The following is a 27660-nucleotide window of genomic DNA, read 5'->3' as shown; positions in this document are numbered from 1 at the left end:
TATCGAAATCATACTGAAGTTATAGCTCACCGTGTAAGTTGTTTGACAGCAACAAATAAAGTTACTTTGGTTAAGTTTTTAAAACAATGAGGAAGTCTGGTGCAAGAGGTCGTGGCCGTGAGCGTTCATTGTCAGCTAGTAATGATGGTAGTGGTAGTGGAGCATCAGGTGGTCGTGGGAAAAAAATATTCCACCTAAGTCTGGAGCTGTGGAGCCAGGTTCGTCGTCTGGCTACACAAGGCCTCGAACGCTCTCTTTTCTGGGAGTAGGAAAACCGCTTTTAAAGCCGGAGCAGCAACAGCAAGTTTTGGCTTACCTTGCTGACTCAGCCTCTAGCTCTTTTGCCTCCTCTTCTGAAACTGGTAATTGTAAAAGCAGCGCGTCGTTAGTGGATGTTCACGGTCAGGGTCAAGTCGCTTCCTTGTCCTCTTCAGCAAAAACAACAACAAGAGAGAAGGATGCAGCAGGCGACACAACGGGTTACTCCATGGAGCTCTTTACACATACCGTCCCTGGCTTAGAAAGTGAAACAGTTAACAGGCCATGCCCATTACAAGTAGATTCTGACATGGAGTGCACTGATGCACAGCCACAGCCAGACTATTATGCTGGTCCTTTGACTCAGACCACAACATTGCCCTCTCAGGGTACTGATCCACAATCAGACCCTGATGAGACTATGTTGCCCCGTCACGAACGCTATACCACCGACCGACACGGTGACACAGACGAAGTTGCACACGAGCTAGAAGAGGAGGTTATAGATGACCCAGTTGTTGACCCCGATTGGCAGCCATTGGGGGAACAGGGTGCAGGCGGCAGTAGTTCTGAAGCGGAGGTGGAGGAGGGGCCGCAGCAGGCATCAACATCGCAACAGGTTCCATCTGCCGGGCCCGTATCTGGCCCAAAACGCGTGGCAAAGCCAAAACCTGTTGGAGGACAGCGTGGCCATCCGGTTAAAGCTCAGTCTGCAATTCCTGAAAAGGGATCCGATGCTAGGAAGAGTGCAGTCTGGCATTTTTTTAAACAACATCCAATTGATCAGCGCAAAGTCATCTGTCAAAAATGTTCAACTAGCTTAAGCAGAGGTCAGAATCTGAAAAGTCTCAATAAAAGTTGCATGCATAGACATTTAACCACCATGCATTTGCAAGCCTGGACTAACTACCAAACGTCCCTTAAGGTTGTAGCACCCTCGGCCAATGAAGCTAGTCAGCAACGCAACATCCCTTCCGTCACTGTAAGGCCACCACCATTTTCCGCACCACCGGCAGTATCTGTGCAGGTTTCTTTGCCAGCCCAAAGCAGTCAGGGTCAGGGAATCACCAGTTTTGTAGGAGGAAATACTGCATCTAGGGCACCGGCGGAAACAATACTGTCTACAACCGTCTCTCAGTCTGCCATGTCCACCGGCACACCCGCTAGTTCCACGATCTCCAGCTCTCCAGTCCAGCTCACCCTACATGAGACTCTGGTTAGAAAAAGGAAGTACTTATCCTCGCATCCGCGTACACAGGGTTTTAACGCCCACATAGCTAGACTAATCTCGTTAGAGATGATGCCCTACTGGTTAGTTGAAAGCGAAGCTTTCAAAGCCCTGATGGAGTACGCTGAACCACGCTACGAGCTACCCAGTCGACACTTTTTTTCCAGAAAAGCCATCCCAGCCCTGCACCAGCATGTTAAACAGCGCATCGTCCATGCACTCAGGCAATCTGTGAGTACAAAGGTGCACCTGACTACAGATGCATGGACCAGTAGGCATGGCCAGGGACGTTACATGTCCATCACGGCACACTGGGTGAATGTGGTAGATGCAGGGTCCACAGGGGACATCAATTTTGGGACAGTTGTGCCTAGCCCACGGTCTAGGAAACAGTTGGCTGTAGGCGTTCGCACCCCCTCCTCCTCGTCCTCCTGCAGAAGCGAGAGCTCTTCCACAGACCGCAGTCGCCCAACCACTCCATCGGCAGCTGACACTGTTGCACACCAGTTGTCCCATTATGGGCCAGCTACTGGCAAACGTCAGCAGGCTGTATTGGCTATGAAGTGTTTGGGCGACAACAGACACACCGCGGAAGTTCTGTCCGAGTTCTTGCAGCAAGAAACGCAGTCGTGGCTGGGCACAGTAGATCTTGAGGCAGGCAAGGTAGTGAGTGATAACGGAAGGAATTTCATGGCTGCCATCTCCCTTTCCCAACTGAAACACATTCCTTGCCTGGCTCACACCTTAAACCTGGTGGTGCAGTGCTTATTGAAAACTTATCCTGGGTTCTCCGACCTGCTCCTCAAAGTGCGTGGACTTTGCTCACATATCCGCCATTCGCCTGTACACTCCAGCCGTATGCAGACCTATCAGCGGTCTTTGAACCTTCCCCAGCATCGCCTAATCATAGACGTTGCAGCAAGGTGGAACTCAACACTGCACATGCTTCAGAGACTGTGCGAACAGAGGCGGGCTGTTATGTTTTTGTGGGAGGATACACATACACGGGCAGGCAGTAGGATGGCAGACATGGAGTTGTCAGGTGTGCAGTGGTCGAAGATACAAGACATGTGTCAAGTTCTTCAGTGTTTTGAGGAATGCACACGGCTGGTTAGTGCAGACAACGCCATAATAAGCATGAGCATCCCCCTAATGTGTCTGCTGATGCAAAGTTTGACGCACATAAAGGATCAGGCGTCTGCACCAGAGGAAGAGGAAAGCCTTGATGACAGTCAGCCATTGTCTGGTCAGGGCAGTGTACAGGACGAGTTAGCGGGCGAAGAGGAGGTGGAGGACGAGGAGGATGATGGGGATGAGTATATTTTTAATGAGGAAGCTTTCCCGGGGGCACTGGAAATTGGTTGCGTGGCAAGGCCGGGTTCTGGTTTTTTGAGGGACACAAGTGACGTAGATTTGCCTGAAACTGCCCCTCAACCAATCACAACCACAGATTTGACAACTGGAACTTTGGCCCACATGGCGGATTATGCCTTACGTATCCTCAAAAGGGACACACGCATTACTAAAATGATGAACGATGACGATTACTGGTTGGCCTGCCTCCTTGATCCTCGCTATAAAGGCAAATTGCAAAATATAATGCCACATGAGAACTTGGAACTAATATTAGCAGCCAAACAATCAACTCTTGTTGACCGTTTGCTTCAGGCATTCCCAGCACACAGCGCCCGTGATCGTTCTCACACGAGCTCCAGGGGGCAGCAGACCAGGAGTGTTAGGGGTGCACACATCAGAAGTAGCGTTGGACAGAGGGGTTTTCTGACCAGGTTGTGGAGTGATTTTGCTATGACCGCAGACAGGACAGGTACTGCTGCATCAATTGAAAGTGACAGGAGACAACATTTGTCCAGTATGGTTACAAACTATTTTTCATCCCTTATCGATGTTCTCCCTCAACCGTCATTCCCATTTGATTACTGGGCATCCAAATTAGACACCTGGCCAGAATTGGCAGAATATGCATTGCAGGAGCTTGCTTGCCAGGCAGCTAGTGTCCTATCAGAAAGAGTATTCAGTGCTGCAGGTTCAATATTAACCGAAAAAAGGACTCGTCTGGCTAACAAAATGTAGATGATCTAACATTCATTAAAATGAACCACAACTGGATTTCGAATTCTTTTGCCCCACCTTGCCCGGCCGACACCTAGCTTTCCTATGAAAAGCTCTTGCCTGTGGACTACTGTGAATTACTTTTCTAATGTCTTAATTTGCTGCAGCTGATTGTCCAGCATACGACATGTTTACACCTCCCTAAATGGCCAAACTCCCCACACGGGGCCGTGGTATCGCGACTTGGCGCAAGCACCCGTGAGAGTGCTGTTTGTCAGAAGAGGTGGGTGTGCCCGCTTTTGGTCGACAGCACTGCCACTGGGTCCCTCATAGTACAATAAAGTGTCTCTGGCGGTGGTGGTGCGCACCCAACGTCAGACACACTGTTGTAACATGAGGGGCCCTGGGCCTGTACCGCCGGCCACAAGAGAGTTCACCCACCCCCAGGTCAAACATAGCTCTACCACTTCCACAGTTATCTCTCACACTTCCACCAATGTTTAGTCTATGCGCTGACATCCTTCCATTCCTGCCACTGACAATACCATTGTGTTGACATGTATGATGGTACTTAACATAGTCAGGGGCAGTGTCCTCAACTTACCAAAGTAAATACTTTGCGCCAAATTAGTAGGTCTGAAACTACGCAGAGGATCCCACCCCTCTACCTAATGATTGCACCCTTTAGTGTTTTCGTTTTGTTTTAATGCGAGACATTCACATTTTTTTATTGTTTTGGACTACTAACTGGCAGACACTCATTACAATCGGCCTCTGCTGACCAGACCACTGCTGCCCGTGTACCCCTTGGAACCAATTTTAAATTGCCTACAGCCAGCCCAATTTTATTATGTTAGGCCTTCGAAGCCTGTCTGCGGTCCCTCCTTCCACTAGGCCTCCACTGACCTGTCTATTGCTGCTCGTGTACCCCTGGAACCAATTAGAAAGTGCCTACAACCTGTCCAATTTTATTATGTTAGGCCTTCGAAGCCTGTCTGCAGTCCCTCCTTCCACTAGGCCTCCACTGACCATACCACTGCTGTCCGTGTACCCCTGGAACCAATTAGAAAGTGCCTACAGCCTGTCCAATTTTATTATGTTAGGCCTTCGAAGCCTGTCTGCAGTCCCTCCTTCCACTAGGCCTCCACTGACCATACCACTGCTGCCCGTGTACCCCTGGAACCAATTAGAAACTGCCTACAGCCTGTCCGATTTTATTATGTTAGGCATTCGAAGCCTGTCTGCGGTCCTCCTTCCACTAGGCCTCCACTGAGCTGTCTACTGCTGCCCGTGTACCCCTGGAACCAATTAGAAAGTGCCTACAGCCTGTCCAATTTTATTATGTTAGGCTTTCGAAGCCTGTCTGCGGCCCGTTCTTTCTACTACTACTACACTGACCAGTCTACTGCTGCCCATGTACCCCTGAAACCAATGTTAAAGTGCCTACAGCCCAATATTTTTTTATGTTAGGCCTTCGAAGCCTGTCTGCGGCCCGTTCTTTCTACTACTCCTACACTGACCAGACCACTGCTGCCTGTGTACCCCTGGAACCTATTTAAAAGTGCATACAGCCCAATATTTTATTATGTTAGGCCTTCGAAGCCTGTCTGCGGCCCGTTCTTTCTACTACTCCTACACTGACCAGTCTACTGCTGCCCGTGTACCCCTGGAACCAATGTTAAAGTGCCTACAGCCCAATATTTTTTTATGTTAGGCCTTCGAAGCCTGTCTGCGGCCCGTTCTTTCTAATACTACTACACTGACCAGTCTACTGATGCCCGTGTACCCCTGGAACCAATGTTAAAGTGCCTACAGCCCAATATTTTTTTATGTTAGGCCTTCGAAGCCTGTCTGCGGCCCATTCTTTCTACTACTACTACACTGACCAGTCTACTGCTGCCCGTGTACCCCTGGAACCAATGTTAAAGTGCCTACAGCCCAATATTTTTTTATGTTAGGCCTTTGAAGCCTGTCTGCGGCCCGTTCTTTCTACTACTACTACACTGACCAGTCTACTGCTGCCCGTGTACCCCTGGAACCAATGTTAAAGTGCCTACAGCCCAATATTTTTTTATGTTAGGCCTTCGAAGCCTGTCTGCGGTCCCTCCTTCCACTAGGCCTCCACTGACCTGTCTACTGCTGCCCGTGTACCCCTGGAACCAATTAGAAAGTGCCTACAGCCTGTCCAATTTTATTATGTTAGGCCTTCGAAGCCTGTCTGCGGTCCCTCCTTCCACTAGGCCTCCACTGACCATACCACTGCTGCCCGTGTACCCCTGGAACCAATTTTAAATTGCCTACAGCCAGCCCAATTTTATTATGTTAGGCCTTCGAAGCCTGTCTGCGGTCCCTACTTCCACTAGGCCTCCACTGACCTGTCTACTGCTGCCCGTGTACCCCTGGAACCAATTAGAAAGTGCCTACAGCCTGTCCAATTTTATGTTAGGCCTTCGAAGCCTGTCTGCGGTCCCTCCTTCCACTAGGCCTCCACTGACCTGTCTACTGCTGCCCGTGTACCCCTGGAACCAATTAGAAAGTGCCTACAGCCTGTCCAATTTTATTATGTTAGGCCTTCGAAGCCTGTCTGCGGTCCCTCCTTCCACTAGGCCTCCACTGACCATACCACTGCTGCCCGTGTACCCCTGGAACCAATTAGAAAGTGCCTACAGCCTGTCCAATTTTATTATGTTAGGCCTTCGAAGCCTGTCTGCGGTCCCTCCTTCCACTAGGCCTCCACTGACCTGTCTACTGCTGCCTGTGTACCCCTGGAACCAATTAGAAAGTGCCTACAGCTTGTCCAATTTTATTATGTTAGGCCTTCGAAGCCTGTCTGCGGTCCCTCCTTCCACTAGGCCTACACTGAGCTGTCTACTGCTGCCCGTGTACCCCTGGAACCAATTAGAAAGTGCCTACAGCCAGTCCAATTTTATTATGTTAGGCCTTCGAAGCCTGTCTGCGGTCCGTTATTTCTACTACTACTACACTGACCAGTCTACTGCTGCCCGTGTACCCCTGGAACCAATGTTAAAGTGCCTACAGCCCAATATTTTTTTATGTTAGGCCTTCGAAGCCTGTCTGCGGCCCGTTCTTTCTACTACTACTACACTGACCAGTCTACTGCTGCCCGTGTACCCCTGGAACCAATGTTAAAGTGCCTACAGCCCAATATTTTTTTATGTTAGGCCTTAGAAGCCTGTCTGCGGCCCGTTCTTTCTACTACTACTACACTGACCAGTCTACTGCTGCCCGTGTACCCCTGGAACCAATGTTAAAGTGCCTACAGCCCAATATTTTTTTATGTTAGGCCTTCGAAGCCTGTCTGCGGTCCCTCCTTCCACTAGGCCTCCACTGACCATACCACTGCTGCCCGTATACCCCTGGAACCAATTAGAAAGTGCCTACAGCCTGTCCAATTTTATTATGTTAGGCCTTCGAAGCCTGTCTGCGGTCCCTCCTTCCACTAGGCCTCCACTGACCTGTCTACTGCTGCCCGTGTACCCCTGGAACCAATTAGAAAGTGCCTACAGCCTGTCCAATTTTATTATGTTAGGCCTTCGAAGCCTGTCTGCGGTCCCTCCTTCCACTAGGCCTCCACTGACCATACCACTGCTGCCCGTGTACCCCTGGAACCAATTTTAAATTGCCTACAGCCAGCCCAATTTTATTATGTTAAGCCTTCGAAGCCTGTCTGCGGTCCCTACTTCCACTAGGCCTCCACTGACCTGTCTACTGCTGCCCGTGTACCCCTGGAACCAATTAGAAAGTGCCTACAGCCTGTCCAATTTTCTGTTAGGCCTTCGAAGCCTGTCTGCGGTCCCTCCTTCCACTAGGCCTCCACTGACCTGTCTACTGCTTCCCGTGTACCCCTGGAACCAATTAGAAAGTGCCTACAGCCTGTCCAATTTTATTATGTTAGGCATTCGAAGCCTGTCTGCGGTCCCTCCTTCCACTAGGCCTCCACTGACCATACCACTGCTGCCCGTGTACCCCTGGAACCAATTAGAAAGTGCCTACAGCCTGTCCAATTTTATTATGTTAGGCCTTCGAAGCCTGTCTGCGGTCCCTCCTTCCACTAGGCCTCCACTGACCTGTCTACTGCTGCCTGTGTACCCCTGGAACCAATTAGAAAGTGCCTACAACCTGTCCAATTTTATTATGTTAGGCCTTCGAAGCCTGTCTGCGGTCCCTCCTTCCACTAGGCCTCCACTGAGCTGTCTACTGCTGCCCGTGTAACCGTGGAACCAATTAGAAAGTGCCTACAGCCAGTCCAATTTTATTATGTTAGGCCTTCGAAGCCTGTCTGCGGCCCGTTCTTTCTACTACTCCTACACTGACCAGTCTTCTGCTGCCCGTGTACCCCTGGAACCAATGTTAAAGTGCCTACAGCCCAATATTTTTTTATGTTAGGCCTTCGAAGCCTGTCTGCGGCCCGTTCTTTCTACTACTACTACACTGACCAGTCTACTGCTGCCCGTGTACCCCTGGAACCAATGTTAAAGTGCCTACAGCCCAATATTTTTTTATGTTAGGCCTTCGAAGCCTGTCTGCAGCCCGTTCTTTCTACTACTATTATTATTATTATTATTTATTTATATAGCATCATTGATTCCATGGTGCTGTACATGAGAAGGGGTTACATACAAGTTACAAATATCACATACAGTAAACAAACTAACAATGACGGACTGATACAGAGGGGCGAGGACCCTGCCCTTGCGGGCTTACATTCTACAGGATTATGGGGAAGGAGACAGTAGGTTGAGGGTTGCAGGAGCTCCGGTGTTGGTGAGGCGGTAGCTCCGGTGTTGGTGAGGCGGTAGCTCCGGTGTTGGTGAGGCCGTAGCTTCGTTGGTGATGAGGCAGCAGCGGTGTCAGTGCAGGCTGTAGGATTTCCTGAAGAGATGAGTTTTCAGGTTCCGTCTGAAGGATCCGACTGTGGTTGATAGTCGGACGTGTTGGGGCAGAGAGTTCCAGAGGATGGGGGATATTCGGGAGAAGTCTTGGAGGCGATTGGATGAGGAGCAAATAAGTGTGGAGGAGAGAAGGAGGTCTTGGGAGGACCGGAGGTCACGTGAGGGAAGATATCGAGAGATTAGTTCAGAGATATATGGAGGAGACAGGTTGTGGATGGCTTTGTAGGTCAGTATTAGCAATTTGAACTGGATACGCTGAGGGAATGGGAGCCAGTGAAGAGATTTGCAGAGGGGGGAAGTGGAGGAGTAGCGAGGAGAAAGATGGATTAGTCGGGCAGCAGAGTTAAGGATGGACTGGAGAGGTGCAAGGGTGTTAGCAGGGAGGCCACAGAAAAGGATGTTGCAGTAGTCAAGGCGGGAAATGATGAGGCCGTGCACAAGCATTTTAGTAGATTGGGGGTTGAGGAAAGGACGGATCCTGGAGATATTTTTGAGCTGGAGGCGACAGGAGGTGGAAAGAGCTTGGACGTGTGGTTTGAAGGACAGAGTCGAAGGACAGAGTCGAAGGTTACTCCGAGGCAGCGGACTTCGGGTACAGGGGAAAGCATGATGTCATTGACTGCGATAGATAGGTCAAGTAAGGAAGATTTGTGGGATGGAGGAAAGATGATGAGTTTAGATTTGTCCACATTGAGTTTGAGGAAGCGAGAGGAGAAGAAGGAGGATATGGCTGATAGGCACTCTGGGATTCTGGACAGCAGAGCGGTGACGTCTGGGCCAGAGAGGTAGATCTGAGTGTCGTCAGCATAGAGGTGGTACTGGAATCCATGGGACTTTATGAGTTGTCCCAAGCCAAGTGTATAGATTGAGAAGAGTAGGGGTCCTAGAACAGAGCCTTGGGGGACTCCAACAGAGAGAGGGTGGGATGAGGAGGTAGTATGGGAGTGGGAAACGCTGAATGTGCGGTTGGAAAGGTACGAGGCGATCCAGGATAGGGCGAGGTCTTTGATGCCAAAGGAGGAGAGGATCTGTAGTAGGAGGCAGTGGTCAACTGTGTCGAAAGCAGAGGACAGGTCTAGAAGGAGGAGTACAGAGTATTGTCCAGTAGCTTTGGCGGTAAGTAGGTCGTTAGTGTATTTGGTCAGGGCAGTCTCAGTTGAGTGATGGGGGCGGAAACCAGATTGTAGATTGTCGTACAACAAGTTAGATGAGAGGTGGGAGGAGAGTTCAGCATGGACGTGCTGCTCCAGGAGTTTGGAAGCAAATGGGAGCAGCGATATTGGGCGATAGCTGGACATAGCAGTTAGATCGAGGGTTGGCTTTTTAAGGATAGGCGTGATTGTGGCATGTTTGAACACAGAGGGGAAGGTGCCAGAAGTTAGTGATAGGTTGAAGAGGTGGGTTAGGGATGGGATAAGTGTGGTGGTGAGGTTGGGGAGGAGGTGGGATGGGATGGGGTCGAGCGCACAGGTGGTGAGGTGGGATTTGGAGAGGAGACAATTAAGTCCCCCTTCAGTGATGTTGGATAGGGAGGTTATGGGGTTTGGGCATTGGTCTGGTATACAAAGGGGTTGTGGTGGTTGAACAATAAAGTCTTGCCTTGTCTGGTCGATCTTATTTTTAAAGTGTGTGGCAAAGTCCTCAGCAGAGATGAGGGAGGTTGGAGGGGGCAGTGGGGGGCGGAGGAGGGAGTTAAATGTTTTGAATAACTGTTTGGGGTTGTGGGATAGGGAAGATACGAGGGTTGTGAAGTAGGCCTGTTTAGCAGAGGTGAGTGCAGATTTAAAAGCGAGTGTTGCTTGTTTGAATACAGTGAAGTCGTCTTGCGAGTGTGTTCTCTTCCAACGCCGCTCCGCAACCCTGGACACTTGCCTTAGCTTTTTGATGGTGTTATTATGCCAAGGTTGTCTATTGATACGTCGCGCTCTGCCATGGACGAGAGGGGCAACCGTGTCAATAGCTGATGCGAGAGTGGCATTGTAGAAAGCAGCAGCACTGTCTGTGTCGTGGAGTGAGGATATGGATGCCAGTGGTAGGATGGAGTCAGAGAGTGTGTGGGTGTCTAGGTGTGCAAGGTTTCTGCGTGGGTGCGCATGTTGCTGGATATGGATGATTGGTGAGGAGGACAGGGATGAGAAGGTGAGCAGGTGGTGGTCGGATAGAGGGAGAGGGGAGGTGGTGAAGTTAGATAGAGAGCAGAGACGGGTGAATACCAGGTCTAGTGTATGCCCATCTGTGTGGGTGGCTGCGGAGGACCACTGAGTAAGTCCAAAGGATGAGGTAAGGGACAGAAGTTTGGAGGCTGTTGACTGAAGGGTATCAATGGGGATGTTGAAGTCACCCATGATGATGGTGGGAGTGTCAGCAGAGAGAAAGCGAAGAAGCCAGGTGGAGAATTGGTCAATAAAGGCAGTGGCCGGGCCCGGAGGTCGGTATATGACGGCCACTTGGAGGTTGGAGGGAGAGTAGATGCGGACAGAATGGACTTCAAAAGAGGGGAGGATAAGGGAGGGAAGAGGTGGGATTGGGTTAGAGGTGCAGTTTGAAGAAAGGAGAAGACCCACTCCTCCACCATGTTTGTTGCCGGGTCGAGGGGTGTGGGTGAAGTGGAGGCCTCCGTAACACAGCGCAGCAGGGGAGGCGGTGTCAGAGGGTGTTAGCCATGTTTCTGTGAGGCCAAGGAAGGCAAGATTGCGGGAGAGAAAAAGGTCGTGAATCACATGAAGCTTATTGCAGATTGAGCGGGCATTCCAGAGTGCTCCAGAGAGAGGGAGCAGGGGGGTGGGCGTCAGGGGCACGGGTTTTATGTTGGAAAGAGTGCGGAAGTTCATGTTGGATAGTGAGTGATAGGAGGGAGTAGTAATGGGAGGTATGAGATGTGGGGGTCCAGGGATGGGAGATATGTCTCCAGCAGTGAGGAGAAGGAGAGAGAGAGAGCAGGTGGGAGAAAGAGAGTGTCCGACTTGTTTTATGTGTTTGTTGGACAGATTTGAGGTTGAGGAGCAGGTCAGCAGAGGAGGACAGGTGGGGAGGTAAGAGGGAAGGGGAGATGATTATTAGGTTAGGGAGTGCTGGGATTTGTGATAGCGAAGGAGAGAGAGGACTAGTGGAGCAAACAATGTAGGGGCATAGGTAAACATGGCAAAGAAGTAAGATGGGTTAATAGAAAGCTAGATTCAAGTAATAAGAAGTGCTTACTCGGAAGACACATCCAGAAGAAACAGAACATAGAGTGGTGTCCTGACTCCTGCCGTGACTAACTGCCGTTGAAATAACTGCGGCGTCTGTATGCTTAGCTGCCGTGATGCTTTGCTGCAGAGATGTTCGTACCATTAAAGGGAAGGGTGCAGGATTAGGGGCGGCAGATAACAGCGAGTAGCAGAGATGTTCGTACCATTAAAGGGAAGGGTGCAGGATTAGGGGCGGCAGATAACAGCGAGTAGCAGAGATGTTCGTACCATTAAAGGGAAGGGTGCAGGATTAGGGGCGGCAGATAACAGCGAGTAGCAGAGATGTTCGTACCTGTATGAAGAGAGGAGATGGATGTTAATTCTTGGCCGTTGAAATAACTGCGGCGTCTGTATGCTTAGCTGCCGTGATGCTTTGCTGCAGAGATGCGCGTGCCTGACCCCACACGCGTGCACCCCTTAAGATGCTACTAAATTTATAGGACTGACTAAAGGATCAGGTGAGAGGGATTGTGGGTCCTTATTTGGGATAAATTAGCAATTGGCCAACACCCCGGGGGAGGTTACAAGATCAAAGGCACTAGACCTGGCTGCAAACATTTGCTCTAACACCATGAACACAATAATGTCTCCTGTGACCCCAGCATGGATGGACAGCAGTAAGTAATACAATGCAACAAATGCATTTAGCATACAGTCAACAGGCACATTAAAGGGAAGGGTGCAGGATTAGGGGCGGCAGATAACAGCGAGTAGCAGAGATGTTCGTACCATTAAAGGGAAGGGTGCAGGATTAGGGGCGGCAGATAACAGCGAGTAGCAGAGATGTTCGTACCTGTATGAAGAGAGGAGATGGATGTTAATTCTTGGCCGTTGAAATAACTGCGGCGTCTGTATGCTTAGCTGCCGTGATGCTTTGCTGCAGAGATGCGCGTGCCTGACCCCACACGCGTGCACCCCTTAAGATGCTACTAAATTTATAGGACTGACTAAAGGATCAGGTGAGAGGGATTGTGGGTCCTTATTTGGGATAAATTAGCAATTGGCCAACACCCCGGGGGAGGTTACAAGATCAAAGGCACTAGACCTGGCTGCAAACATTTGCTCTAACACCATGAACACAATAATGTCTCCTGTGACCCCAGCATGGATGGACAGCAGTAAGTAATACAATGCAACAAATGCATTTAGCATACAGTCAACAGGCACATTAAAGGGAAGGGTGCAGGATTAGGGGCGGCAGATAACAGCGAGTAGCAGAGATGTTCGTACCATTAAAGGGAAGGGTGCAGGATTAGGGGCGGCAGATAACAGCGAGTAGCAGAGATGTTCGTACCATTAAAGGGAAGGGTGCAGGATTAGGGGCGGCAGATAACAGCGAGTAGCAGAGATGTTCGTACCTGTATGAAGAGAGGAGATGGATGTTAATTCTTGGCCGTTGAAATAACTGCGGCGTCTGTATGCTTAGCTGCCGTGATGCTTTGCTGCAGAGATGCGCGTGCCTGACCCCACACGCGTGCACCCCTTAAGATGCTACTAAATTTATAGGACTGACTAAAGGATCAGGTGAGAGGGATTGTGGGTCCTTATTTGGGATAAATTAGCAATTGGCCAACACCCCGGGGGAGGTTACAAGATCAAAGGCACTAGACCTGGCTGCAAACATTTGCTCTAACACCATGAACACAATAATGTCTCCTGTGACCCCAGCATGGATGGACAGCAGTAAGTAATACAATGCAACAAATGCATTTAGCATACAGTCAACAGGCACATTAAAGGGAAGGGTGCAGGATTAGGGGCGGCAGATAACAGCGAGTAGCAGAGATGTTCGTACCATTAAAGGGAAGGGTGCAAGATTAGGGGCGGCAGATAACAGCGAGTAGCAGAGATGTTCGTACCATTAAAGGGAAGGGTGCAGGATTAGGGGCGGCAGATAACAGCGAGTAGCAGAGATGTTCGTACCTGTATGAAGAGAGGAGATGGATGTTAATTCTTGGCCGTTGAAATAACTGCGGCGTCTGTATGCTTAGCTGCCGTGATGCTTTGCTGCAGAGATGCGCGTGCCTGACCCCACACGCGTGCACCCCTTAAGATGCTACTAAATTTATAGGACTGACTAAAGGATCAGGTGAGAGGGATTGTGGGTCCTTATTTGGGATAAATTAGCAATTGGCCAACACCCCGGGGGAGGTTACAAGATCAAAGGCACTAGACCTGGCTGCAAACATTTGCTCTAACACCATGAACACAATAATGTCTCCTGTGACCCCAGCATGGATGGACAGCAGTAAGTAATACAATGCAACAAATGCATTTAGCATACAGTCAACAGGCACATTAAAGGGAAGGGTGCAGGATTAGGGGCAGCAGATAACGGCGAGTAGCAGAGATGTTCGTACCATTAAAGGGAAGGGTGCAGGATTAGGGGCGGCAGATAACAGCGAGTAGCAGAGATGTTCGTACCATTAAAGGGAAGGGTGCAGGATTAGGGGCGGCAGATAACAGCGAGTAGCAGAGATGTTCGTACCTGTATGAAGAGAGGAGATGGATGTTAATTCTTGGCCGTTGAAATAACTGCGGCGTCTGTATGCTTAGCTGCCGTGATGCTTTGCTGCAGAGATGCGCGTGCCTGACCCCACACGCGTGCACCCCTTAAGATGCTACTAAATTTATAGGACTGACTAAAGGATCAGGTGAGAGGGATTGTGGGTCCTTTGTTGTGAATTCTGTGGCTGAGTTCACTTCTGTGGTCACAAGTGGTATTGCAGTCTCTGGGCTTCCTCCCTCAGGTGTTTTGGTGAGCTCGTTGGCTGCCTTGCTATTTAGCTCCACCTGAGTCTGTCTTCCTTGCTCCTTGTCAATGTTCCAGTGTTGGATCTGAGCTACTGCATCTTTCCTTGGGCCTGCTGCTCTGCTAGATAAGTGCTTCTAGTTTGTTTTCTGTTTTTTCTGTCCAGCTTGTTATTATCTTTTGCTGGAAGCTCTGAGAGGCAAAGGGGTGCACCGCCGTGCTGTTAGTTCGGCACGGTGGGTCTTTTTGCCCCTTTGCGTGGTTTTCGTTTTAGGGTTTTTTTGTAGACTGCATAGTTCTCTTTGCTATCCTCGCTCTGTCTAGAATATCGGGCCTCACTTTGCTGAATCTATTTCATTCCTACGTTTGTCTTTTCATCTTGCTAACAGTCATTATATGTGGGGGGCTGCCTATTCCTTTGGGGTTTTTCTCTGAGGTAAGTCAGGCTTGTATTTCTATCTTCAGGCTAGTCAGCTCCTCAGGCAGTGCCGAGTTGCATAGGTAGTGATAGGCGCAATCCACTGCTGCTTCCAGTTGTGTGAGGATAGATCAGGTACTGCAGTCTACAGAGATTCCACGTCTCAGAGCTCGTCCTATTGTTTTGGGTTATTGCCAGATTTCTGTATGTGCGCTGATTACTGCACGCTGTGTTGCCTGATTGCCAGCCATAACAGTACAAGGAGCCAATCAATGATTTCCAATAGAGGGAAAAAAGAAATCCTGACATCATTTTTTTTTCTTAGCTCTGTCTTCAGTCTTTTTTTTCCCCTAGACATTAGAGTGCTTCAGGACACAGCTGTGGACATGGATATTCAGGCTCTGTGCTCCTCAATGGATAATCTCGTTGTAAATGTACAAAAGATTCAAGATACTATTGATCAGAAATCGATGCTAGAACCAAGAATTCCGATTCCTGATTTGTTTTTTGGTGACAGAACTAAGTTCCTGAGCTTCAGAAATAATTGTAAGCTATTTTTGGCCTTGAAACCTCATTCTTCTGGTAATCCTATTCAACAGGTTTTGATTATTATTTCTTTTTTGCGCGGCGACCCACAGGACTGGGCGTTTTCTCTTGCACCAGGAGATTCTGCATTGAGTAATGTTGATGCATTTTTCCAGGCGCTGGGATTGCTTTACGATGAGCCTAATTCAGTGGATCAAGCTGAGAAAAATCTGCTGGCTTTATGCCAGGGTCAGGATGATGTAGAAGTATATTGTCAGAAATTTAGAAAATGGTCAGTACTCACTCTGTGGAATGAATCTGCACTAGCGGCTTTGTTCAGAAAGGGTCTCTCTGAAGCTCTTAAGGATGTAATGGTGGGATTTCCTATGCCTGCTGGTTTGAATGAGTCTATGTCCTTGGCCATTCAGATCGGTCGTCGCTTGCGCGAGCGTAAATCTGTGCACCATCTGGCGGTATTGTCTGAGAGTAAGCCTGAGCCTATGCAGTGCGACAGGACTATGACTAAAGTAGAACGGCACGAACACAGACGTCTGAACAGACTGTGTTTCTATTGTGGTGATTCTACTCATGCTATTTCTAATTGTCCTAAACGCACTAGGCGGTTCGATAGCTCTGCCGTTATTGGTACTGTACAGTCCAAATTCCTTTTGTCCATTACCTTAATGTGCTCTTTGTCATCATATTCTGTCATGGCGTTTGTGGATTCAGGCGCTGCCCTGAATCTGATGGATTTGGATTATGCTAAACGTTGTGGATTTTTCTTGGAGCCTTTGCGGTGTCCTATTCCGTTGAGAGGAATTGATGCTACACCTCTGGCCAAGAATAAGCCTCAGTACTGGGCCCAGCTGACCATGTGCATGGCTCCTGCACATCAGGAAGTTATTCGCTTTTTGGTACTGCATAATTTGCATGATGTGGTCGTGTTGGGGTTGCCATGGCTACAAACCCATAATCCAGTATTGGATTGGAACTCTATGTCGGTAACCAGCTGGGGTTGTCAGGGAGTACATGGTGATGTTCCATTTTTGTCTATTTCGTCATCCATTCCTTCTGACATCCCAGAGTTCTTGTCGGACTTTCAGGATGTATTTGAAGAGTCCAAGTCTGATGCCCTTCCTCCGCATAGGAATTGTGATTGTGCTATCGATTTGATTCCTGGTAGTAAATTCCCTAAGGGTCGTTTATTTAATTTGTCCGTACCTGAACACACCGCTATGCGCAGTTATGTGAAGGAGTCCCTGGAGAAGGGACATATTCGCCCATCGTCGTCACCATTGGGAGCAGGGTTCTTTTTTGTAGCCAAGAAGGATGGTTCGCTAAGACCGTGTATTGATTACCGCCTTCTTAATAAGATCACTGTTAAGTTTCAGTATCCCTTGCCATTGATTTCTGACTTGTTTGCTCGGATTAAGGGGGCTAGTTGGTTTACTAAGATTGATCTTCGTGGTGCGTATAATCTGGTGAGAATCAGGCAGGGAGATGAATGGAAAACGGCATTTAATACGCCCGAGGGTCATTTTGAGTATCTGGTGATGCCGTTCGGACTTGCCAATGCTCCATCTGTTTTTCAGTCTTTTATGCATGACATTTTCCGTGAGTATCTGGATAAATTCTTGATTGTTTACTTGGATGACATTTTGATCTTCTCAGATGATTGGGAGTCTCATGTGAAGCAAGTCAGAATGGTTTTCCAGGTACTGCGTGCTAATTCCTTGTTCGTGAAGGGATCAAAGTGTCTCTTCGGTGTGCAGAAAGTTTCATTTTTGGGGTTCATCTTTTCCCCTTCTACTATCGAGATGGATCCGGTTAAGGTTCAGGCCATCCAGGATTGGACTCAGCCGACATCTCTAAAAAGTTTGCAGAAATTCCTGGGCTTTGCTAATTTTTATCGTCGCTTCATCTGTAATTTTTCTAGCATTGCCAGACCATTGACCGATTTGACCAAGAAGGGTGCTGATTTGGTTAATTGGTCTTCTGCTGCCGTGGAAGCTTTTCAGGAGTTGAAGCGTCGTTTTTGCTGTGCCCCTGTGTTGTGTCAACCTGATGTTTCTCTTCCGTTCCAGGTCGAGGTTGATGCTTCTGAGATTGGTGCAGGGGCGGTTTTGTCACAGAGAGGTTCTGGTTGCTCAGTGTTCAAACCATGTGCTTTCTTTTCCAGGAAATTTTCTGCTGCTGAGCGTAATTATGATGTGGGCAACCGAGAGTTGCTGGCCATGAAGTGGGCATTCGAGGAGTGGCGTCATTGGCTTGAGGGTGCTAAGCATCGCGTGGTGGTTTTGACTGATCATAAGAACCTTACTTATCTTGAGTCTGCCAAGCGCTTGAATCCTAGACAGGCCCGTTGGTCGTTATTTTTTGCTCGTTTTGATTTTGTGATTTCATACCTTCCGGGCTCTAAAAATGTGAAGGCGGATGCTCTGTCTAGGAGTTTTGTGCCCGACTCTCCGGGGTTATCTGAGCCGGCGAGTATCCTCAAGGAAGGAGTCATTGTGTCTGCCATCTCCCCTGATTTGCGGAGAGTGTTGCAGAAATTTCAGGCTAATAAACCTGATCGTTGTCCGGCCGAGAAACTGTTCGTCCCTGATAGGTGGACTAGTAAAGTTATCTCTGAACTTCATTGTTCGGTGCTGGCCGGTCATCCAGGAATCTTTGGTACCAGGGAGTTGGTTGCTAGATCCTTCTGGTGGCCATCTCTGTCACGGGATGTGCGTGCTTTTGTGCAGTCCTGTGGAATTTGTGCTAGGGCTAAGCCCTGCTGTTCACGTGCCAGTGGGTTGCTTTTGCCCTTGCCGGTCCCGAAGAGGCCTTGGACACATATTTCGATGGATTTCATTTCTGACCTTCCCGTTTCTCAAAAGATGTCTGTCATTTGGGTGGTCTGTGATCGCTTTTCTAAAATGGTCCATCTGGTGCCCTTGGTTAAATTGCCTTCCTCCTCTGATTTGGTGCCTTTGTTCTTCCAGCATGTGGTTCGTTTACATGGCATTCCTGAGAATATTGTTTCTGACAGAGGTTCCCAGTTTGTCTCGAGGTTCTGGCGAGCCTTTTGTGGTAGGATGGGCATTGACCTATCTTTTTCCTCGGCCTTCCATCCTCAGACTAATGGCCAGACCGAACGAACCAATCAGACCTTGGAAACATATCTGAGATGTTTTGTTTCCGCTGACCAGGATGATTGGGTGTCATTTTTGCCGTTGGCTGAGTTCGCCCTTAATAATCGGGCCAGCTCGGCTACCTTGGTCTCTCCATTTTTCTGCAATTCTGGGTTCCATCCTCGTTTCTCTTCAGGACAGGTTGAGTCTTCGGACTGTCCTGGTGTGGATTATGTGGTGGACAGGTTGCAGCAGATCTGGACTCAGGTAGTGGACAATTTGACCTTGTCCCAGGAGAAGGCTCAGCTTTTCGCTAATCGCAGACGCCGTGTGGGACCCCGACTTCGTGTTGGGGATCTGGTTTGGTTATCTTCTCGTCATATACCTATGAAGGTTTCCTCTCCTAAATTTAAACCTCGTTTTATTGGTCCGTATAGGATTTCTGAGATTCTCAATCCGGTGTCTTTTCGTCTGACCCTCCCAGACTCCTTTTCCATACATAATGTATTCCATAGGTCGTTGTTGAGGAGATACGTGGCACCTATGGTTCCATCTGTGGAGCCTCCTGCCCCTGTTTTGGTGGAGGGGGAATTGGAGTATATTGTGGAGAAGATTTTGGATTCTCGTGTCTCTAGACGGAAACTCCAGTATCTGGTCAAATGGAAGGGTTATGCTCAGGAAGATAATTCCTGGGTTTTTGCCTCTGATGTCCATGCCCCAGATCTTGTTCGTGCCTTTCATGTGGCTCATCCTGGTCGGCCTGGGGGTTCTGGTGAGGGTTCGGTGACCCCTCCTCAAGGGGGGGGGGTACTGTTGTGAATTCTGTGGCTGAGTTCACTTCTGTGGTCACAAGTGGTATTGCAGTCTCTGGGCTTCCTCCCTCAGGTGTTTTGGTGAGCTCGTTGGCTGCCTTGCTATTTAGCTCCACCTGAGTCTGTCTTCCTTGCTCCTTGTCAATGTTCCAGTGTTGGATCTGAGCTACTGCATCTTTCCTTGGGCCTGCTGCTCTGCTAGATAAGTGCTTCTAGTTTGTTTTCTGTTTTTTCTGTCCAGCTTGTTATTATCTTTTGCTGGAAGCTCTGAGAGGCAAAGGGGTGCACCGCCGTGCTGTTAGTTCGGCACGGTGGGTCTTTTTGCCCCTTTGCGTGGTTTTCGTTTTAGGGTTTTTTTGTAGACTGCATAGTTCTCTTTGCTATCCTCGCTCTGTCTAGAATATCGGGCCTCACTTTGCTGAATCTATTTCATTCCTACGTTTGTCTTTTCATCTTGCTAACAGTCATTATATGTGGGGGGCTGCCTATTCCTTTGGGGTTTTTCTCTGAGGTAAGTCAGGCTTGTATTTCTATCTTCAGGCTAGTCAGCTCCTCAGGCAGTGCCGAGTTGCATAGGTAGTGATAGGCGCAATCCACTGCTGCTTCCAGTTGTGTGAGGATAGATCAGGTACTGCAGTCTACAGAGATTCCACGTCTCAGAGCTCGTCCTATTGTTTTGGGTTATTGCCAGATTTCTGTATGTGCGCTGATTACTGCACGCTGTGTTGCCTGATTGCCAGCCATAACAGTCCTTATTTGGGATAAATTAGCAATTGGCCAACACCCCGGGGGAGGTTACAAGATCAAAGGCACTAGACCTGGCTGCAAACATTTGCTCTAACACCATGAACACAATAATGTCTCCTGTGACCCCAGCATGGATGGACAGCAGTAAGTAATACAATGCAACAAATGCATTTAGCATACAGTCAACAGGCACATTAAAGGGAAGGGTGCAGGATTAGGGGCAGCAGATAACAGCGAGTAGCAGAGATGTTCGTACCATTAAAGGGAAGGGTGCAGGATTAGGGGCGGCAGATAACAGCGAGTAGCAGAGATGTTCGTACCATTAAAGGGAAGGGTGCAGGATTAGGGGCGGCAGATAACAGCGAGTAGCAGAGATGTTCGTACCATTAAAGGGAAGGGTGCAGGATAAGGGGCGGCAGATAACAGCGAGTAGCAGAGATGTTCGTACCTGTATGAAGAGAGGAGATGGATGTTAATTCTTGGCCGTTGAAATAACTGCGGCGTCTGTATGCTTAGCTGCCGTGATGCTTTGCTGCAGAGATGCGCGTGCCTGACCCCACACGCGTGCACCCCTTAAGATGCTACTAAATTTATAGGACTGACTAAAGGATCAGGTGAGAGGGATTGTGGGTCCTTATTTGGGATAAATTAGCAATTGGCCAACACCCCGGGGGAGGTTACAAGATCAAAGGCACTAGACCTGGCTGCAAACATTTGCTCTAACACCATGAACACAATAATGTCTCCTGTGACCCCAGCATGGATGGACAGCAGTAAGTAATACAATGCAACAAATGCATTTAGCATACAGTCAACAGGCACATTAAAGGGAAGGGTGCAGGATTAGGGGCGGCAGATAACAGCGAGTAGCAGAGATGTTCGTACCATTAAAGGGAAGGGTACAGGATTAGGGGCGGCAGATAACAGCGAGTAGCAGAGATGTTCGTACCTGTATGAAGAGAGGAGATGGATGTTAATTCTTGGCCGTTGAAATAACTGCGGCGTCTGTATGCTTAGCTGCCGTGATGCTTTGCTGCCGAGATGCGCGTGCCTGACCCCACACGCGTGCACCCCTTAAGATGCTACTAAATTTATAGGACTGACTAAAGGATCAGGTGAGAGGGATTGTGGGTCCTTATTTGGGATAAATTAGCAATTGGCCAACACCCCGGGGGAGGTTACAAGATCAAAGGCACTAGACCTGGCTGCAAACATTTGCTCTAACACCATGAACACAATAATGTCTCCTGTGACCCCAGCATGGATGGACAGCAGTAAGTAATACAATGCAACAAATGCATTTAGCATACAGTCAACAGGCACATTAAAGGGAAGGGTGCAGGATTAGGGGCGGCAGATAACAGCGAGTAGCAGAGATGTTCGTACCATTAAAGGGAAGGGTGCAGGATTAGGGGCGGCAGATAACAGCGAGTAGCAGAGATGTTCGTACCATTAAAGGGAAGGGTGCAGGATTAGGGGCGGCAGATAACAGCGAGTAGCAGAGATGTTCGTACCTGTATGAAGAGAGGAGATGGATGTTAATTCTTGGCCGTTGAAATAACTGCGGCGTCTGTATGCTTAGCTGCCGTGATGCTTTGCTGCAGAGATGCGCGTGCCTGACCCCACACGCGTGCACCCCTTAAGATGCTACTAAATTTATAGGACTGACTAAAGGATCAGGTGAGAGGGATTGTGGGTCCTTATTTGGGATAAATTAGCAATTGGCCAACACCCCGGGGGAGGTTACAAGATCAAAGGCACTAGACCTGGCTGCAAACATTTGCTCTAACACCATGAACACAATAATGTCTCCTGTGACCCCAGCATGGATGGACAGCAGTAAGTAATACAATGCAACAAATGCATTTAGCATACAGTCAACAGGCACATTAAAGGGAAGGGTGCAGGATTAGGGGCGGCAGATAACAGCGAGTAGCAGAGATGTTCGTACCATTAAAGGGAAGGGTGCAGGATTAGGGGCGGCAGATAACAGCGAGTAGCAGAGATGTTCGTACCATTAAAGGGAAGGGTGCAGGATTAGGGGCGGCAGATAACAGCGAGTAGCAGAGATGTTCGTACCTGTATGAAGAGAGGAGATGGATGTTAATTCTTGGCCGTTGAAATAACTGCGGCGTCTGTATGCTTAGCTGCCGTGATGCTTTGCTGCAGAGATGCGCGTGCCTGACCCCACACGCGTGCACCCCTTAAGATGCTACTAAATTTATAGGACTGACTAAAGGATCAGGTGAGAGGGATTGTGGGTCCTTATTTGGGATAAATTAGCAATTGGCCAACACCCCGGGGGAGGTTACAAGATCAAAGGCACTAGACCTGGCTGCAAACATTTGCTCTAACACCATGAACACAATAATGTCTCCTGTGACCCCAGCATGGATGGACAGCAGTAAGTAATACAATGCAACAAATGCATTTAGCATACAGTCAACAGGCACATTAAAGGGAAGGGTGCAGGATTAGGGGCGGCAGATAACAGCGAGTAGCAGAGATGTTCGTACCATTAAAGGGAAGGGTGCAGGATTAGGGGCGGCAGATAACAGCGAGTAGCAGAGATGTTCGTACCATTAAAGGGAAGGGTGCAGGATTAGGGGCGGCAGATAACAGCGAGTAGCAGAGATGTTCGTACCTGTATGAAGAGAGGAGATGGATGTTAATTCTTGGCCGTTGAAATAACTGCGGCGTCTGTATGCTTAGCTGCCGTGATGCTTTGCTGCAGAGATGCGCGTACTACTACTACACTGACCAGTCTACTGCTGCCCGTGTACCCCTGGAACCAATGTTAAAGTGCCTACAGCCCAATATTTTTTTATGTTAGGCCTTCGAAGCCTGTCTGCGGCCCGTTCTTTCTACTACTACTACTACACTGACCAGTATACTGCTGCCCGTGTACCCCTGGAACCAATGTTAAAGTGCCTACAGCCCAATTTTTTTTATGTCAGGCCTTCGAAGCCTGTCTGCGGCCCGTTCTTTCTACTACTACTACACTGACCAGACCACTGCTGCCTGTGTACCCCAGTAACCTTTTTTAAGCTGCAGTGAGCCACATTTTTGGTTTAAGGCCTACTACCTGTGTCTGTCTGCGCCACTCAATACAGCTGTGTTCCTTTGAAAAAAGCTGAGCGTCAATAGTCTTGTTTTCAGCCTCTAGGAATTTTAAAACTGCATTGGGGCTACAACTTTGGTAGGGCCTACTAACGGTGTCTGCCGCCCCAAGGTGTGCCCCAGGTTTCGTCCACATTGCTTCGATCTTCCTACTCTCGTTTAGTATTTGTTGCAAACTACACTGCATTAGGCCTACAAATTTGGTATGGGGTGTAGAGAGACGGTGTGTTACACTCCAAGGTGTTCCCCAGGTTTCGTCCACATTGCTTCGATCTTCCTACTCTCGTTTAGTAGTTGGTGAAAACTACACTGCATTAGGCCTACAAATTGGGTATGGGGTGTAGAGACGGTGTGTTCCACTCCAAGGTGTTCCCCAGGTTTCCTCGCCATTGCTTCGGTCTTCCGACTCTCTTTTAGTAGTTGTTGGAAACTACACTGCATTAGGCCTACAAATTGGGTATGGGGTGTAGAGACGGTGTCTTCCACTCCAAGGTGTTCTCCAGGTTGCCTTTTCTGAGCTTCTATCTTCAGGCTCTTGTTAAATAGTGGTTAAATGGAACAACTGCATTTGGCGTACTAGTTGGTTTGGGGCCTACTAACAGTGTCTGCCGCTCCTTGCTGTTCTCCTGGTTTCCTGTCCTGAAATTCCATTTTCAGGCTCTCGTTAAGTAGTTGTTAATGTTAGACTGCATTTGGCCTACTAGTTGGGTTGGGGCCTACTATCGGTGTCTGCCACTCCTTGCTGTTCTCCACTGAACAAAGCTGTGCCGCCTGTTTACTACGGTTCACCAATTTTGAACTGCATTTCGACTACTTAATGATTTGGGCCTACTCTCTGTGTCAGCCTCTCATTCCAGTTGTCCTCCACTGCAATGCCCCCTGGTTAGTCCTGTGTTACCAATTTTGAACTGCATTTAGCCAACTTTATTCTTTGGGCCTATATCTGTTTCCTCCTCATCCTGCCCATTGCCCAGCCAGTGATAGATGAGTCTGCTGGTACATTAACCCATAACGCAACATTCCCCGTGCACGCTACACAGCAAGATTGTGACCCTGCTGAATGTCAGGTTCCTCTTCCCGCATACCATACCACCTTACACGGGGACAAAGAGGAAGGTGCAGATGAAAGTGCAGGTTCCTTCATCAGGTGGGGGAAGGAATACTAGTTGGCGACGTCACTGGCACAGGGCCTCTCATAGTACGCAAAAGTGTTGCTGCCGGTGGGAGGCGCCCCCGCCGTGCAAACACACTGCTGTACTTTGAGGGGCCCTGTGCCAGTGCCAATGCCAACGAGTGGGCCCCCCCTGCTTGCTCAGGATCACAGCACTTGCAAAGTTGAAATACTTACCTCTCCCTGCTCCACTGCCGTGACGTCGTCCAGATTTAATGGGCCCACTAATTACTTGAACCAGCCCTACCCCCCACAACTTTAGCCAAATGACCCCCAATTTCAAATGCCTTCCAATTATTATAAGGTAAATTACGATTGACAAGCTTCTGTAACAAGAATGGATGTTTTTGCCATTAAAATGGGCAGTGTAGGTGTTTTCCTGGCCTCCACTCACTGCCGACTATGCTCCCCCATTGACTTGCATTGGGTTTCGTGTTTCGGTCGATACCCGACTTTTCGCGATAATCGGCCGATTCCACTCGACTCGACTTCTAAGATAGTCGGGTTTCGCGAAACACGGCTCGACTCTAAAAAGGTCAAGGTCGCTCAACCCTAGTGAACAGCGCTGCAAGGCAAAAGCAAGGTTCTCACACAGCGGATGCTAAATTAGCCTGGGTAAAGCACAATGAAGCAAATCGCTATCTCTAAACTGGCCTTCAGTCAGAACACAGCGTCCTGTCCCTAACCGAATTCACAGCAGAGTGAGCCCAAAATGGCGGCGGCGACTTTTATAGTCCATCATGACATCATTTCAGCAGCCAATCACAGCCATGCCAGTAGTTACATGCCTACCATGCAGAACAGGATGTGCCCACTCTCCTAATCATTCCTCATTGGCTGAATTCGGGCTCTTTGAATTATGGGAATTTCTGATTCCGGTATCTGATATATTGAAAGTATCGGAACTCGGTATCGGAATTCCGATACCGCAAATATCGGCCAATTACCGATACTTGCATTATCGGAATGCTCAACACTACACATATGAGATCAGAACCTGTTAGGAGTAATTATTATTATTATTATTATTATTATTTATATAGCACCATTAATTCCATGGTGCTGTACATGAGAAAGGGTTACATACAGGGTTATAGATATCGTTTACAGTAAACAGGTTTACAGTGACAGAGGGGAGAGGACCCTGTCCTTGCGGACTTACATTCTATGGGATAGTGGGGAAGAGACAGAAGGTAGGGGTGAGGCGGCTGCTCTGGTGGCGGTGAGGCGGCGGCGGCTCTGGTGACGGTGAGGCGGCGGTGGCTCTATCTATTACATGATAGATGTCGAATGATGAGGAGAAAAAATGACAATCACCCAGACGTGATAGTATTTACTGTATCTGTCATGTCTGGGTGATGGTCATTTTTTCTCCTCATCATTCAACATATATCATGTAATAATTACTCCTAACAGGTTCTGATCTCATATGAGTCTTGTTTAAATTATAATAAAATAAGTAGAAAAAAGTTGCGGCAGCACTCACCAGTCCTAGAGTGGTATAAATCCTTTATTCAAGCGAGTATAACATCATGTTCACGGCTCGGGGGTGTTGGTGGAACAAGGGTGTGCAGGGGTCGACAACGGCCATTTTGTGCTAGTGGTAGCGCTTCCACTGGTGAGTGCTGCCACAACTTTTTTCTACTTATTTTGGTGGAAGTACTTTTTTCATGCGAGCACCCCTGATCCGCTCGCTGTGCACCGTATAGGGACTACGGTCAGCTCTAGGTCTTTAAGCTGTGCTGCTCAACATTTTTTCTTTTGATTGACTTTAAATTATAATAAAGTTGTACCTTTTAGTAGTGGACTGTTTCACCTTTTTTTTTCTTCTCATTTCTATTTCAAGTCTATACTACACTTAAAATTCATGGTGATATTTAGCACACTGTTGCTTTACTTTTAAAATGCAATATTGGAGATGTTTTGCAAAAATTCTAAATGTAGTAGCTACTGATGTGGTATGTTTTCATTTCTGCATGAACTAATTTGAGTAAATTTGAAGATTTTGTAATGAAAGTTTTATTAGTAGGGCTACTGCCCACTTGCGATGAAATCGGACGAATTAAATCCAATAAAAAATCAGATTAAATTCGGACCAATGTTAATCTATGATTGTGTGCTCATCTGCGTTTTTTTCCAGCTTGGATCGGATCACGATCGGGCTGGAAAAAAATTGCAGCATGCTGCTAATGTAATCAGAAAATGGATCGCATTCCACAATAGAAGTCAATGGGTACGATAAAAATCACGCCGCACTCGCACCATGAGAGTGCTGTGTGATTTTTACGCACCGGTATCCTTTGAAAAGCCGGCATTTCATATCTGTTAATGTAAAAAATACACCGACAGGTTATAATATAAAAGATAGATTACATATATACACATAGAATAGATGTATATATACAGTGGGGCAAAAAAGTATTTAGTCAGTCAGCAATAGTGCAAGTTCCACCACTTAAAAAGATGAGAGGCGTCTGTAATTTACATCATAGGTAGATCTCAACTATGGGAGACAAACTGAGAAAAAAAAATCCAGAAAATCACATTGTCTGTTTTTTTAACATTTTATTTGCATATTATGGTGGAAAATAAGTATTTGGTCAGAAACAAAATTTCATCTCAATACTTTGTAATATATCCTTTGTTGCCAATGACAGAGGTCAAACGTTTTCTGTAAGTCTTCACAAGGTTGCCACACACTGTTGTTGGTATGTTGGCCCATTCCTCCATTCAGATCTCCTCTAGAGCAGTGATGTTTTTGGCTTTTCGCTTGGCAACACAGACTTTCAACTCCCTCCAAAGGTTTTCTATAGGGTTGAGATCTGGAGACTGGCTAGGCCACTCCAGAACCTTGAAATGCTTCTTACGAAGCCACTCCTTCGTTGCCCTGGCGGTGTGCTTTGGATCATTGTCATGTTGAAAGACCCAGCCACGTTTCATCTTCAATGCCCTTGCTGATGGAAGGAGGTTTGCACTCAAAATCTTACGATACATGGCCCCATTCATTCTTTCATGTACCCGGATCAGTCGTCCTGGCCCCTTTGCAGAGAAATAACCCCAAAGCATGATGTTTCCACCACCATGCTTTACAGTAGGTATGGTGTTTGATGGATGCAACTCAGTATTCTTTTTCCGCCAAACACGACAAGTTGTGTTTCTACCAAACAGTTCCAGTTTGGTTTCATCAGACCATAGGACATTCTCCCAAAACTCCTCTGGATCATCCAAATGCTCTCTAGCAAACTTCAGACGGTCCCGGACATGTACTGGTTTAAGCAGTGGGACACGTCTGGCACTGCAGGA

The sequence above is a fragment of the Ranitomeya imitator genome, chromosome 1, assembly GCF_032444005.1.
Source record: "Ranitomeya imitator isolate aRanImi1 chromosome 1, aRanImi1.pri, whole genome shotgun sequence".
NCBI classification, from domain to species: domain Eukaryota; kingdom Metazoa; phylum Chordata; class Amphibia; order Anura; family Dendrobatidae; genus Ranitomeya; species Ranitomeya imitator.
This window is presented reverse-complemented; position numbering follows the sequence as displayed.